The 13,988-nt window shown below is 38.7% G+C and overlaps 4 non-coding genes across 4 annotated transcripts; all 4 read right to left on the reverse strand.

Moving 5' to 3' along the window:
* Positions 1-8,886: 8,886 nt before the first annotated feature.
* Positions 8,887-9,050, reverse strand: LOC135011471 (U1 spliceosomal RNA). The gene has a single exon (XR_010210557.1). It is a non-coding gene; the product is annotated as a U1 spliceosomal RNA (small nuclear RNA).
* A 150-nt stretch (positions 9,051-9,200) lies between these two features.
* On the reverse strand, positions 9,201-9,364 carry LOC135011474 (U1 spliceosomal RNA). Its single transcript, XR_010210561.1, has one exon. It is a non-coding gene; the product is annotated as a U1 spliceosomal RNA (small nuclear RNA).
* Positions 9,365-10,038: 674 nt separating this feature from the next.
* Positions 10,039-10,201, reverse strand: LOC135011466 (U1 spliceosomal RNA). Its single transcript, XR_010210553.1, has one exon. It is a non-coding gene; the product is annotated as a U1 spliceosomal RNA (small nuclear RNA).
* Positions 10,202-10,353: 152 nt separating this feature from the next.
* LOC135011463 (U1 spliceosomal RNA) lies at positions 10,354-10,517 on the reverse strand. The gene has a single exon (XR_010210550.1). It is a non-coding gene; the product is annotated as a U1 spliceosomal RNA (small nuclear RNA).
* Positions 10,518-13,988: the final 3,471 nt, after the last annotated feature.

Below are 13,988 nucleotides of genomic sequence, written 5' to 3' on the forward strand. Positions count from 1 at the left end.
TGATTTAATCAGAGTTAGATTTGATTCAGTGATTTTATAAAAACAGCTAGGAAGCACAATTTAGCAGTGGGTTGCAGAGAAAAAGAAATATGCTGGCAAAAAAATCCAATTGAGTGATTAAACAGCTCTTCATTTTCTGGCTTTATTTTTATGCTAACAAATTTGTTCTCTGAAAAGTGTCCACAAAGCCAAGTTTCTGATTAACACCTTTGTAGGGATGGTTTTTCACCTATTACTAAATTAAACTTGCTTCATTGGAAAGGCAGCAAGATGCATCCTCATTTGAATATCTACTGAAATAATACAGGTTGACACCAGGAAACATTAACGCCACTGCATCCTTGCTGCTTTCTCATGTGGAAGTCTGTTTAATGTGAAAACAAGGTGATATCTAATTAGCACACAGGTAAGGAATTAAGAAAATCTTTATTTAAGGGTGAAGATGTTTCTCACAAAATCGTTGCCCCAATGCATCATTGAAATTCAAGCTGGAAAGATGATTTTAATATAACACTTGTACATTTTGTATTGCTCTTCTGGTGACAATGTAGTTTGTTTTTGTCAATTACCATTTTAATAATCGGGTAAAGAAAATTAAGTGGATTTTTGAAAGAAAACAATACTGTCAATATACTATTAAAACAAATGAAAATGGTAAAAGTTATTGTACTTTAAGTAAAAATAAAAGAGCAAAAATATCAATCCCAGTTTTGGATTACTTTAATTAACAAAAAAAAACGCATATAGCAGAGGATAGTTTCAATCTGCCTACCTCTGGGCTATGGACCCAGCATGCTTCCATTACAGTACTCTGCTGCACATGTAATTGCAAGAGATCCTGAAGTACTTACTCATCATGGGAAAGTACCAATGTGTTTCTTCATTGGTTGATGGAAGAAACATCTTACAAAAACTCTCCAGATTATTGACTATTTAAAGTTTTTCTAGGAAACGTTCTAGATGAATGCTTATTAGCCTTTGTCAGTATGTACTTTTGCAAAGTGTCGCTGTGGCGCAATCAGTTAGTGTGTACGGCTATTAACCAAAAGGTTGGTGGTTCAATCCCACCCAGGGATGTAATTGACCTTGTTATCAGATTTTGGTGATCTTTAAGTAGACAAGTCAAAATTACAAAAACCCCTGTTATGGTGTAGGGTACCTGGCCTTCTCTGATGTAATCAGAGTTAGATTTGATTCAGTGATTTTATAAAAACAGCTAGGAAGCACAATTTAGCAGTGGTTTGCAGAGAAAAAGAAATATGCTGGCAAAAAAATCCAATTGAGTGATAAAACAGCTCTTCATTTTCTGGCTTTATTTTTATGCTAACAAATTTGTTCTCTGAAAAGTGTCCACAAAGCCAAGTATCTGATTAACATCTTTGTAGGGATGGTTTTTCACCTATTACTAAATTAAACTTGCTTCATTGGAAAGGCAGCAAGATGCATCCTCATTTCAATATCTACTGAAATAATACAGGTTGACACCAGGAAACATTAACGCCACTGCATCCTTGCTGCTTTCTCATGTGGAAGTCTGTTTAATGTGAAAACAAGGTGATATCTAATTAGCACACAGGTAAGGAATTAAGAAAATCTTTATTTAAGGGTAAGATGTTTCTCACAAAATCGTTGCCCCAATGCATCATTGAAATTCAAGCTGGAAAGATGATTTTAATATATCACTTGTACATTTTGTATTGCTCTTCTGGTGACAATGTAGTTTGTTTTTGTCAATTACCATTTTAATAATCGGGTAAAGAAAATTAAGTGGATTTTTGAAAGAAAACAATACTGTCAATATACTATTAAAACAAATTAAAATGGTAAAAGTTATTGTACTTTAAGTAAAAATAAAAGAGCAAAAATATCAATACCAGTTTTGGATTACTTTAATTAACAAAAAAAAAATGCATATAGCAGAGGATAGTTTCAATCTGCCTACCTCTGGGTTATGGACCCAGCATGCTTCCATTACAGTCCTCTGCTGCACATGTAAGTGCAAGAGATCCTGAAGCACTCACTCATCATGGGAAAGTACCAATGTGTTTCTTCATTGGTTGATGGAAGAAACATCTTACAAAAACTCTCCACATTATTGACTTTTTAAAATGTTTCTAGGAATCGTTCTAGATGAATGCTTATTAGCCTTTGTCAGTATGGACTTTTGCAAAGTGTTGCTGTGGCGCAATCAGTTACTGTGTAAGGCTATTAACCAAAAGGTTGGTGGTTCAATCCCACCCAGGGATGTAATTGACCTTGTTATCCGATTTTGGTGATCTTTATGTAGACAAGTCAAAATTTCGAAAACCCCTGTTATGGTGTAGGGTACCTGGCCTTCTCTGATGTAATCAGAGTTAGATTTGATTCAGTGATTTTATAAAAACAGCTAGGAAGCACAATTTAGCAGTGGGTTGCAGAGAAAAAGAAATATGCTGGCAAAAAAATCCAATTGAGTGATTAAATAGCTCTTCATTTTCTGGCTTTATTTTTATGCTAACAAATTTGTTCTCTGAAAAGTGTCCACAAAGCCAAGTATCTGATTAACATCTTTGTAGGGATGGTTTTTCACCTATTACTAAATTAAACTTGCTTCATTGGAAAGGCAGCAAGATGCATCCTCATTTCAATATCTACTGAAATAATACAGGTTGACACCAGGAAACATTAACGCCACTGCATCCTTGCTGCTTTCTCATGTGGAAGTCTGTTTAATGTGAAAACAAGGTGATATCTAATTAGCACACAGGTAAGGAATTAAGAAAATCTTTATTTAAGGGTGAAGATGTTTCTCACAAAATCGTTGCCCCAATGCATCATTGAAATTCAAGCTGGAAAGATGATTTTAATATATCATTTGTACATTTTGTATTGCTCTTCTGGTGACAATGTAGTTTGTTTTTGTCAATTACCATTTTAATAATCGGGTAAAGAAAATTAATTGGATTTTTGAAAGAAAACAATACTGTCAATATACTATTAAAACAAATTAAAATGGTAAAAGTTATTGTACTTTAAGTAAAAATAAAAGAGCAAAAATATCAATCCCATTTTTGGATTACTTTAATTAACAAAAAAAAATGCATATAGCAGAGGATAGTTTCAATCTGCCTACCTCTGGGTTATGGACCCAGCATGCTTCCATTACAGTACTCTGCTGCACATGTAAGTGCAAGAGATCCTGAAGCACTCACTCATCATGGGAAAGTACCAATGTGTTTCTTCATTGGTTGATGGAAGAAACATCTTACAAAATCTCTCCACATTATTGACTTTTTAAAATGTTTCTAGGAATCGTTCTAGATGAATGCTTATTAGCCTTTGTCAGTAAGGACTTTTGCAAAGTGTTGCTGTGGCGCAATCAGTTACTGTGTAAGGCTATTAACCAAAAGGTTGGTGGTTCAATCCCACCCAGGGACGTAATTGACCTTGTTATCAGATTTTGGTGATCTTTATGTAGACAAGTCAAAATTTCAAACCCCCTCTTATGGTGTAGGGTACCTGGCCTTCTCTGATGTAATCAGAGTTAGATTTGATTCAGTGATTTTATAAAAACAGCTAGGAAGCACAATTTAGCAGTGGGTTGCAGAGAAAAAGAAATATGCTGGCAAAAAAATCCAATTGAGTGATTAAACAGCTCTTCATTTTCTGGCTTTATTTTTATGCTAACAAATTTGTTCTCTGAAAAGTGTCCACAAAGCCAAGTTTCTGATTAACACCTTTGTAGGGATGGTTTTTCACCTATTACTAAATTAAACTTGCTTCATTGGAAAGGCAGCAAGATGCATCCTCATTTGAATATCTACTGAAATAATACAGGTTGACACCAGGAAACATTAACGCCACTGCATCCTTGCTGCTTTCTCATGTGGAAGTCTGTTTAATGTGAAAACAAGGTGATATCTAATTAGCACACAGGTAAGGAATTAAGAAAATCTTTATTTAAGGGTGAAGATGTTTCTCACAAAATCGTTGCCCCAATGCATCATTGAAATTCAAGCTGGAAAGATGATTTTAATATATCACTTGTACATTTTGTATTGCTCTTCTGGTGACAATGTAGTTTGTTTTTGTCAATTACCATTTTAATAATCGGGTAAAGAAAATTAAGTGGATTTTTGAAAGAAAACAATACTGTCAATATACTATTAAAACAAATGAAAATGGTAAAAGTTATTGTACTTTAAGTAAAAATAAAAGAGCAAAAATATCAATCCCAGTTTTGGATTACTTTAATTAACAAAAAAAAACGCATATAGCAGAGGATAGTTTCAATCTGCCTACCTCTGGGCTATGGACCCAGCATGCTTCCATTACAGTACTCTGCTGCACATGTAATTGCAAGAGATCCTGAAGTACTCACTCATCATGGGAAAGTACCAATGTGTTTCTTCATTGGTTGATGGAAGAAACATCTTACAAAAACTCTCCAGATTATTGACTATTTAAAGTTTTTCTAGGAAACGTTCTAGATGAATGCTTATTAGCCTTTGTCAGTATGTACTTTTGCAAAGTGTCGCTGTGGCGCAATCAGTTAGTGTGTACGGCTATTAACCAAAAGGTTGGTGGTTCAATCCCACCCAGGGATGTAATTGACCTTGTTATCAGATTTTGGTGATCTTTAAGTAGACAAGTCAAAATTTCAAAAACCCCTGTTATGGTGTAGGGTACCTGGCCTTCTCTGATGTAATCAGAGTTAGATTTGATTCAGTGATTTTATAAAAACAGCTAGGAAGCACAATTTAGCAGTGGTTTGCAGAGAAAAAGAAATATGCTGGCAAAAAAATCCAATTGAGTGATTAAACAGCTCTTCATTTTCTGGCTTTATTTTTATGCTAACAAATTTGTTCTCTGAAAAGTGTCCACAAAGCCAAGTATCTGATTAACATCTTTGTAGGGATGGTTTTTCACCTATTACTAAATTAAACTTGCTTCATTGGAAAGGCAGCAAGATGCATCCTCATTTCAATATCTACTGAAATAATACAGGTTGACACCAGGAAACATTAACGCCACTGCATCCTTGCTGCTTTCTCATGTGGAAGTCTGTTTAATGTGAAAACAAGGTGATATCTAATTAGCACACAGGTAAGGAATTAAGAAAATCTTTATTTAAGGGTGAAGATGTTTCTCACAAAATCGTTGCCCCAATGCATCATTGAAATTCAAGCTGGAAAGATGATTTTAATATATCACTTGTACATTTTGTATTGCTCTTCTGGTGACAATGTAGTTTGTTTTTGTCAATTACCATTTTAATAATAGGGTAAAGAAAATTAAGTGGATTTTTGAAAGAAAACAATACTGTCAATATACTATTAAAACAAATTAAAATGGTAAAAGTTATTGTACTTTAAGTAAAAATAAAAGAGCAAAAATATCAATCCCAGTTTTGGATTACTTTAATTAACAAAAAAAAAATGCATATAGCAGAGGATAGTTTCAATCTGCCTACCTCTGGGTTAAGGGGCCCAGCATGCTTCCATTGCAGTACTCTGCTGCACATGTAAGTGCAAGAGATCCTGAAGCACTCACTCATCATGGGAAAGTACCAATGCGTTTCTTCATTGGTTGATGGAAGAAACATCTTACAAAAACTCTCCAGATTATTGACTTTTTAAAGTTTTCTAGGAAACGTTCTAGATGAATGCTTATTAGCCTTTGTCAGTATGTACTTTTGCAAAGTGTCTCTGTGGTGTAATCGGTTAGTGTGTTTGGTTATTAACCAAAGGGTTGGTGGTTCAATCCCACCCAGGGATGTTATTGACCTTGTCATCAGATTTTGGTGATCTTTAAGTAGACAAGTCAAAATTTCAAACCCCCTCTTATGGTGTAGGGTACCTGGCCTACTCTGATGTAATCAGAGTTAGATTTGATTAAGTGATTTTATCAAAAAACAGCTAGGAAGCACAATTTAGCAGTGGTTTGCAGAGAAAATGAAATATGCTGACAGAAAAATCCAATTGAGTGATTAAACAGCTCTTCATTTTCTGGCTTTATTTTTATGCTAACTAATTTGTTCTCTGAAAAGTGTCCACAAAGCCAAGTATCGGATTAACATCTTTGTAGGGATGGTTTTTCACCTATTACTAAATTAAACTTGCTTCATTGGAAAGGCAGCAAGATGCATCCTCATTTCAATATCTACTGAAATAATACAGGTTGACACCAGGAAACATTAACGCCACTGCATCCTTGCTGCTTTCTCATGTGGAAGTCTGTTTAATGTGAAAACAAGGTGATATCTAATTAGCACACAGGTAAGGAATTAAGAAAATCTTTATTTAAGGGTAAGATGTTTCTCACAAAATCGTTGCCCCAATGCATCATTGAAATTCAAGCTGGAAAGATGATTTTAATATATCACTTGTACATTTTGTATTGCTCTTCTGGTGACAATGTAGTTTGTTTTTGTCAATTACCATTTTAATAATCGGGTAAAGAAAATTAAGTGGATTTTTGAAAGAAAACAATACTGTCTATATACTATTAAAACAAATTAAAAAGGTAAAAGTTATTGTACTTTAAGTAAAATAAAAAGAGCAAAAATATCAATCCCAGTTTTGGATTACTTTAATTAACAAAAAAAATGCATATAGCAGAGGATAATTTCAATCTGCCTACCTCTGGGTTATGGACCCAGCATGCTTCCATTACAGTACTCTGCTGCACATGTAAGTGCAAGAGATCCTGAAGCACTCACTCATCATGGGAAAGTACCAATGTGTTTCTTCATTGGTTGATGGAAGAAACATCTTACAAAAACTCTCCAGATTATTGACTATTTAAAGTTTTTCTAGGAAACGTTCTAGATGAATGCTTATTAGCCTTTGTCAGTATGTACTTTCACAAAGTGTCGCTGTAGCGCAATCAGTTAGTGTGTACGGCTATTAACCAAAAAGTTGGTGGTTCAATCCCACCCAGGGACGTAATTGACCTTGTGATCAGATTTTGGTGATATTTAAGTAGACAAGTCAAAATTTCAAACCCTCTCTTATGGTGTAGGGTACCTGGCCTACTCTGATGTAATCAGTTAGATTTGATTAAGTGATTTTATGAAAAAAAACAGCTAGGAAGCACAATTTAGCAGTGGGTTGCAGAGAAAAAGAAATATGCTGGCAGAAAAATCCAATTGAGTGATTAAACAGCTCTTCATTTTCTGGCTTTATTTTTATGCTAACAAATTTGTTCTCTGAAAAGAGTCCACAAAGCCAAGTATCTGATTAACACCTTTGTAGGGATGGTTTTTCACCTATTACTAAATTAAACATGCTTCATTGGAAAGGCAGCAATATGCATCCTCATTTCAATATCTACTGAAATAATACAGGTTGACACCAGGAAACATTAACGCCACTGCATCCTTGCTGCTTTCTCATGTGGAAGTCTGTTTAATGTGAAAACAAGGTGATATCTAATTAGCACACAGGTAAGGAATTAAGAAAATCTTTATTTAAGGGTGAAGAGGTTTCTCACAAAATCGTTGCCCCAATGCATCATTGAAATTCAAGCTGGAAAGATGATTTTAATATATCACTTGTACATTTTGTATTGCTCTTCTGGTGACAATGTAGTTTGTTTTTGTCAATTACCATTTTAATAATAGGGTAAAGAAAATTAAGTGGATTTTTGAAAGAAAACAATACTGTCAATATACTATTAAAACAAATTAAAATAATAAAAGTTATTGTACTTTAAGTAAAAATAAAAGAGCAAAAATATCAATCCCAGTTTTGGATTACTTTAATTAACAAAAAAAAAATGCATATAGCAGAGGATAGTTTCAATCTGCCTACCTCTGGGTTATGGGCCCAGCATGCTTCCATTGCAGTACTCTGCTGCACATGTAAGTGCAAGAGATCCTGAAGCACTCACTCATCATGGGAAAGTACCAATGTGTTTCTTCATTGGTTGATGGAAGAAACATCTTACAAAAACTCTCCAGATTATTGACTTTTTAAAGTTTTCTAGGAAACGTTCTAGATGAATGCTTATTAACCTTTGTCAGTATGTACTTTTGCAAAGTGTCTCGGTGGTGCAATCGGTTAGTGTGTTTGGTTATTAACCAAAGGGTTGGTGGTTCAATCCCACCCAGGGATGTTATTGACCTTGTCATCAGATTTTGGTGATCTTTAAGTAGACAAGTCAAAATTTCAAACCCCCTCTTATGGTGTAGGGTACCTGGCCTTCTCTGATGTAATCAGAGTTAGATTTGATTAAGTGATTTTATAAAAGAACAGCTAGGAAGCACAACTTAGCAGTGGGTTGCAGAGAAAAAGAAATACGCTTGCAGAAAAATCCAATTGAGTGATTAAACAGCTCTTCATTTTCTGGCTTTATTTTTATGCTAACTAATTTGTTCTCTGAAAAGTGTCCACAAAGCCAAGTATCTGATTAACACCTTTGTAGGGATGGTTTTTCACCTATTACTAAATTAAACTTGCTTCATTGGAAAGGCAGCAAGTGATGTCATCCAAGCAGTGGGTCAAAGTTGGCTTCAACCCTCGTCTGCTTATGAAAAGAGAAAAGGGATATGCAGGGCATGGCGGCCTTTTGCGACGCTTGGATGACCCCTAGTTCGCATTAAACACCCCCACCCTCCTTCGGTGTGGGGCTCATGTTGGCCATGCCCCAGCCCCTGAAGCATTCAAGCTGATTTCTTGCAGCAGCTGGGTACTGTAACAGCTCCAGAGCTGCTCTGTAAGGCAAGTAAAAGGGTGTGGGCCCTTCAGCACTACCTGTAGTTTGCATTGTGCATTGGAAGGCACAAAGTAAGCAGACGGGAGGAGAAGTCAGGATAGTGCACAAGGTTATAGAAGGGAGGGGCTCAAGAAAAGAGAAGTGGAAACAGACAGCATACTAGGCTGGAGAGAGACCTGAGACAAAGAGATCTGAATTATACGAGAGCCGTCCAGGGGAAACACAAATTATGCAGTCAAGTTTCCCACATTTTGGGAAATCGCAAGGGGCAGCACACCCAGAGTGCAATGGGTGAGCCTTGCCCTGGGAGAAGCACCTTCATGATCATAGTATCTCACCTGGCAGGTTAGTAGGAGTTGGGCTAGAGCTGGGGAGGGTCGCTGCTCGGGCACTACCTTTCAAGTGAAGGAGATCCAACTGAGGCAGCACAAGGGAACTCTCAAAAGAAGAACAAGGCTAGAGGAAGATCTGAGACAAAGAAATCTGACTTTACCAGAGCTGACCAGAGGAAAGCACAAACACAGTCCACCACTACCACAAATAATGCAGTCGAGTTTCCCACATTTGGGGAAATCACAGGGGTCAGCATACCCAGAATGCAATGAATGAACCTCACCCTGGGAAAACAATCTTCATGACAATAGTATCTCCTATGCAAAATAAGTATGATTTGGGATAGGGCTGGGGAGGGCCGCTGCTCAGGCACATCTCTGTCAAGTAAAGGAGATTCAACTGAGGCAGCACAAGGGAACTCTCATCTGGGGACAACAACTGCAGGGAGAACACATATTTTCAGATGAACATGGGGTGGCAGAAGGCTGCCTAATACTGAAGCACCCCCAAACAACAAACCAAATGCAACAACTAGTGCAAGCATTCCTGGGGGATGGCCTGCAGCAGATGGATTTGAATATGGTGATGTCATCCAAGCAGTGGGTCAAAGTTGGCTTCAACCCTTGTCTGCATATGAAAAGAGAAAAGGAGCGTGCAGGGCATGGAGGCCTTTTGTGGTGCTTGGATGACCCCTAGTTCGCATTAAGCACCCCCACCCTCCTTCGGTGTGGGGCTCATGTTGGCCATTCCCCAGCCCCTGAAGCATTCAAGCTGATTTCTTGCAGCAGCTGGGCACTGTAACAGCTCCAGAGCTGCTCTGTAAAGCAAGTAAAAGGGTGTGGGCCCTGCAGCACTACCCGTAGTTTGCATTGTGCATTGGGAGGCACAAAGTAAGCAGACGGGAGGAGAAGTCAGGATAGTGCACAAGGGTATAGAAGGGAGGGGCTCAAGAAAAAAGAAGTGGAACCAGACAGCAAACTAGGCTGGAGAGAGACCTGAGACAAAGAGATCTGAATGACATGAGAGCCGACCAGGGAAAACTCAAATTATGCAGTCAAGTTTCCCACATTTGGGGAAATCGCAGGGGCAGCACACCCAGAGTGCAATGGGTGAGCCTTGCCCTGGGAGAAGCAACTTCATGATCATAGTATCTCACCTGGCAGGTAAGTAGGAGTTGGGCTAGAGCTGGGGAGGGTTGCTGCTCGGGCACCCCCCTGTCAAGTGAAGGAGATCCAACTGAGGCAGCACAAGGGAACTCTCGAAAGAAGAACAAGGCTAGAGGAAGATCTGAGACAAAGAAATCAGAATTTTACCAGAGCTGACCAGAGGAAAGCACAAATACAGTCCCCCACTACCACAAATAATGCAGTCGAGTTTCCCACATTTGGGGAAATCACAGGGGTCAGCATACCCAGAATGCAATGAATGAACCTAACCCTGGGAGAACAATCTTCATGACCATGGTATCTCCTATGCAAAATAAGTATGATTTGGGATAGGGCTGGGGAGGGCCGTTGCTCAGGCACATCTCTGTCAAGTAAGTTGCATTTGATTTGTTGTTTGGGGGTGCTTCAGTATTAGGCAGCCTTCTGCCCTACCATGTTCATCTGAAAATATGTGTTCTCCCTGCAGTTGTTGTCCCCAGATGAGAGTTCCCTTGTGCTGCCTCAGTTGAATCTCCTTTTGGAGAAGACCTCAATAAGATTGTAGCTGATCTGGCTACTGCTAAAACAGCTTGCCTACCTAGTATGACTCCTACCACGCAGAAGGCTAAAAGTACTTTTCTTGGCCCTTTCATTCTCCAGGTAAAGCGTACCCAAGGTCAGGCATACCCAAAGCAAGCTCATGTTTCCAGACCTGCCAAGCCCAGACTGAAGCAATCCTGGGCTGCCCATCAGCCTGCTTCCAAAACGGACAAGCCTTCCGCATGACGGTGCAGGCCTCCCTCTGGGGGATCCCAGGGTGGGGGGCCCGACTTCTAGGTTTGGCAAAGAAAGGTATAATTCTAAGCTAGAGAATTCTGTTTGGAGCTCACCTTGTACTTTGTGAAGAAATAATCAGCATTGTGGCTGAGCAGATACATGTAGTGTGTGGCTGCAAACTGCATGGATCTGCTGCGTTGTAATGCTGATTCTTTTTTTTTGCAAAGTACCAATAGCTTCATATAATGTTCACAATTTTTATGCAGGATCAAATAGCTCAATAGGTAGGGTGTTTGATTAGAATTCAACAGGTTATAGGTTTGAATCCTGGGTATGGTAGTTTGAGATGTGTTATTTAATAAAGTATGTTGTTCTGACTGCCGGCATCCTATCACCTGGGATATCATACTAAATAAATGGAGTTGATCAAATTTTTTTTTTTTTTTTAACTAGGGACAATTTCCAGATACTTCCCTTTATAACTGAGATTGCCCCCTGGAACTTCACATCAGTTGACAACTATGCATGAGTGGGCAGTGCTTGCCCTGGATCTGTCCACCCATTTATGTGCCGCCATAAAATAAAGCATGACTAACAGTTATCCTGGGCGTACACTACACAATTATCTGTCAGGCTATCTATCCAGTCTGGATGGTTGGAATGAAAATCTGGTAATGTATAGGAGCAAATGTCAATTAACCATTTGCTCCCAAACACTAGAAAAGTGGTCAAAAATGGTCATTACACAAATTGGTTAAACCCAAAATTTAACCAATTTGTTTAGGGGACCATTTTTGTCCATTTTTTAGTGTTTGAGAGTAAATCGTTGATGGTCATTTGCTCACATAGATAACCGGATTTCTATTCCAACCAGCCAGTGTTGGAGAGATGGTCTGCCAGATTACATAATGCATACCAGAGCCATAACTAGACTTTTTGGTGCCCTGTGACAGAGAATTATATGCCCTCCCCCCCATTTTTGCAATATGGACAAAAGGCGCATGCCTTGTGGGGAAGGGGCATAACAAGATTGGTCTCAGAGAAAGCACATGAGATATGAAGATATATCTAGTATACTTGACACTCAATGGTTTGTGGTATTGCAGGGGTGCCCTCCTTAAATGCATATACAGTCACACATGGCATGTTTGTGTAAATGGCATATCAGCAGTCAGCACTAACTGGTGACATGCCATTTGTACAAGTAAGCCATGTGTGACTAATATATAAACATACTTTATTAAATAACACCTCAAACTATCATACCCAGGATTCAAACCTAAAACCTGTTAAATTCTAATCAAACACCCTACCCATTGAGCTACTTGATCCTGCATCTATTCTAACCTCCAAAAACAGATTCAGTTGCATTTTCCAGCGTGTTTTGTTTGCGCCTTTGCAAATGTCTTACATCGACAAACTTATTTAGTACTATTTTGCAAATAGGGTTACATTGTCGCAACATTGTGTTCCCTAATTGCTTGATTTTTTAAATGCAAAAATTGATAAAGACACCTGATAATTGCTCTGTGGAGTCTTCTTTAGTGTCTACTTCTTATCTACATTTAATTCCCTACCTATAATCAAGGCATTTTTAAATGCTGGGTGCTGCCAGGACGTGAGGCCTACCTAGTCTTTAGATCTGAATTTGAATGTACTTGTGAACTAACTTAATTTCCTACTTCTAAATTCATTCCTAAATTCACTACTTACATTAATCCTGTAGTTGGGCATTTTGAGCCTTCAATTGTGGGCATTGTTTTGTGTCCAGACCAGCAGCTGGTGGTGTGCATTTGCTGGAAAGGCATCGAAGACCTCCGATATGCTGCATCTCCTGATGTGTGTCTGCCTCAAGTGGCTGTCAGCAAATGCATGCTAGACACCCCATTCCAAGCTGATTGTGACATCACGGAACATGCATCATAGAACAGGCATGCTAGAACATGGGTCTTCAACCTGCGACCCTCCAGCTGCTGTGGAACTACATATCCCAGCATGCCCTGCCTCAGTTTTAGCATACCTTAAAAGCAAAACTGTGGCAGGGCATGCTGGGATGTGTAGTTTCACAGCAGCTGGAGGGCCACAGGATGAAGACCCATGTGCTAGAACCAAACCGCAGGTACATTGAATGCTAGCAAGCTGAATGTTTAAATCCTTTTTTTTCCGCAGCATTCCAATGCGGAAGATTCCATGGAACCAGAGATTATTCCATTGAGAAGGACATGCTGCCTGGATGACTGCACTGTGCAAATTAAATCACGGAGCCAGTTGGCTTGTGGGTGGCTCTGGTGACTGGGTGGTTGGGTGGGCGGTGTGTCGGAGGTGGAGCACATGCAAATGAATGTGTATCATCCAGCTAGTGAGAGAGAAAACTCATGTAGGAGTGTGCCTGCTTGTCAGTGAGTTATGCACCTTGCCAGACGTCAAATCTACATGGAGCAACTGGAGGGGACAAGAGCAGGTTTGGAAAATATAGACAGAAGAGCATATATGCTGGCGCATTCTCCATGATTGTGTCAGCTTATGTTTTGGTGCACTGCACTTTCCTCCACTAAGTTTTAGCCATTTTGTTTAAACGCAAGTGTAGTTGCTTCTCGCTCTTTTGGCTGTGATATTGTATTGTGGTTGAAGAGTCTGCTGGAGGGATTGTTTTCTTCATTGGCGAGAGACTGAAGATATTTCAGGATGGAAGGCTTGGGAACACTATCCGTTTTTCAGTTGTGGAAGAGTTGAAAGACCGGATTGGACTACATTCTATAGTAAAGGGTATCTTTGTATTTATTAATCCTCCCTTTATATGTGTCTGTCTTTCAATAAAGCTTTGGGCTTGTGATTCCGTCACCCTCTTACACTCCACACCCATAGCCTTATTAACTATTGTATTGTTTAAATGTATAGTGCAGTTCATGATTTATAGTGTAGGCTGACCTGTGCTGTAGTTCTTGAACTGTACTATACCGACAGCATTTGTATTGTGTTTTGGCTGTGCTGCAACACAGTACTTATGTGTGTAATGTTTATGTATGTTTTTTTGCT

The sequence above is a fragment of the Pseudophryne corroboree genome, unplaced genomic scaffold (genome assembly GCF_028390025.1).
Source record: "Pseudophryne corroboree isolate aPseCor3 unplaced genomic scaffold, aPseCor3.hap2 scaffold_2466, whole genome shotgun sequence".
In the NCBI taxonomy this organism is placed as follows: Eukaryota; Metazoa; Chordata; class Amphibia; order Anura; family Myobatrachidae; genus Pseudophryne; species Pseudophryne corroboree.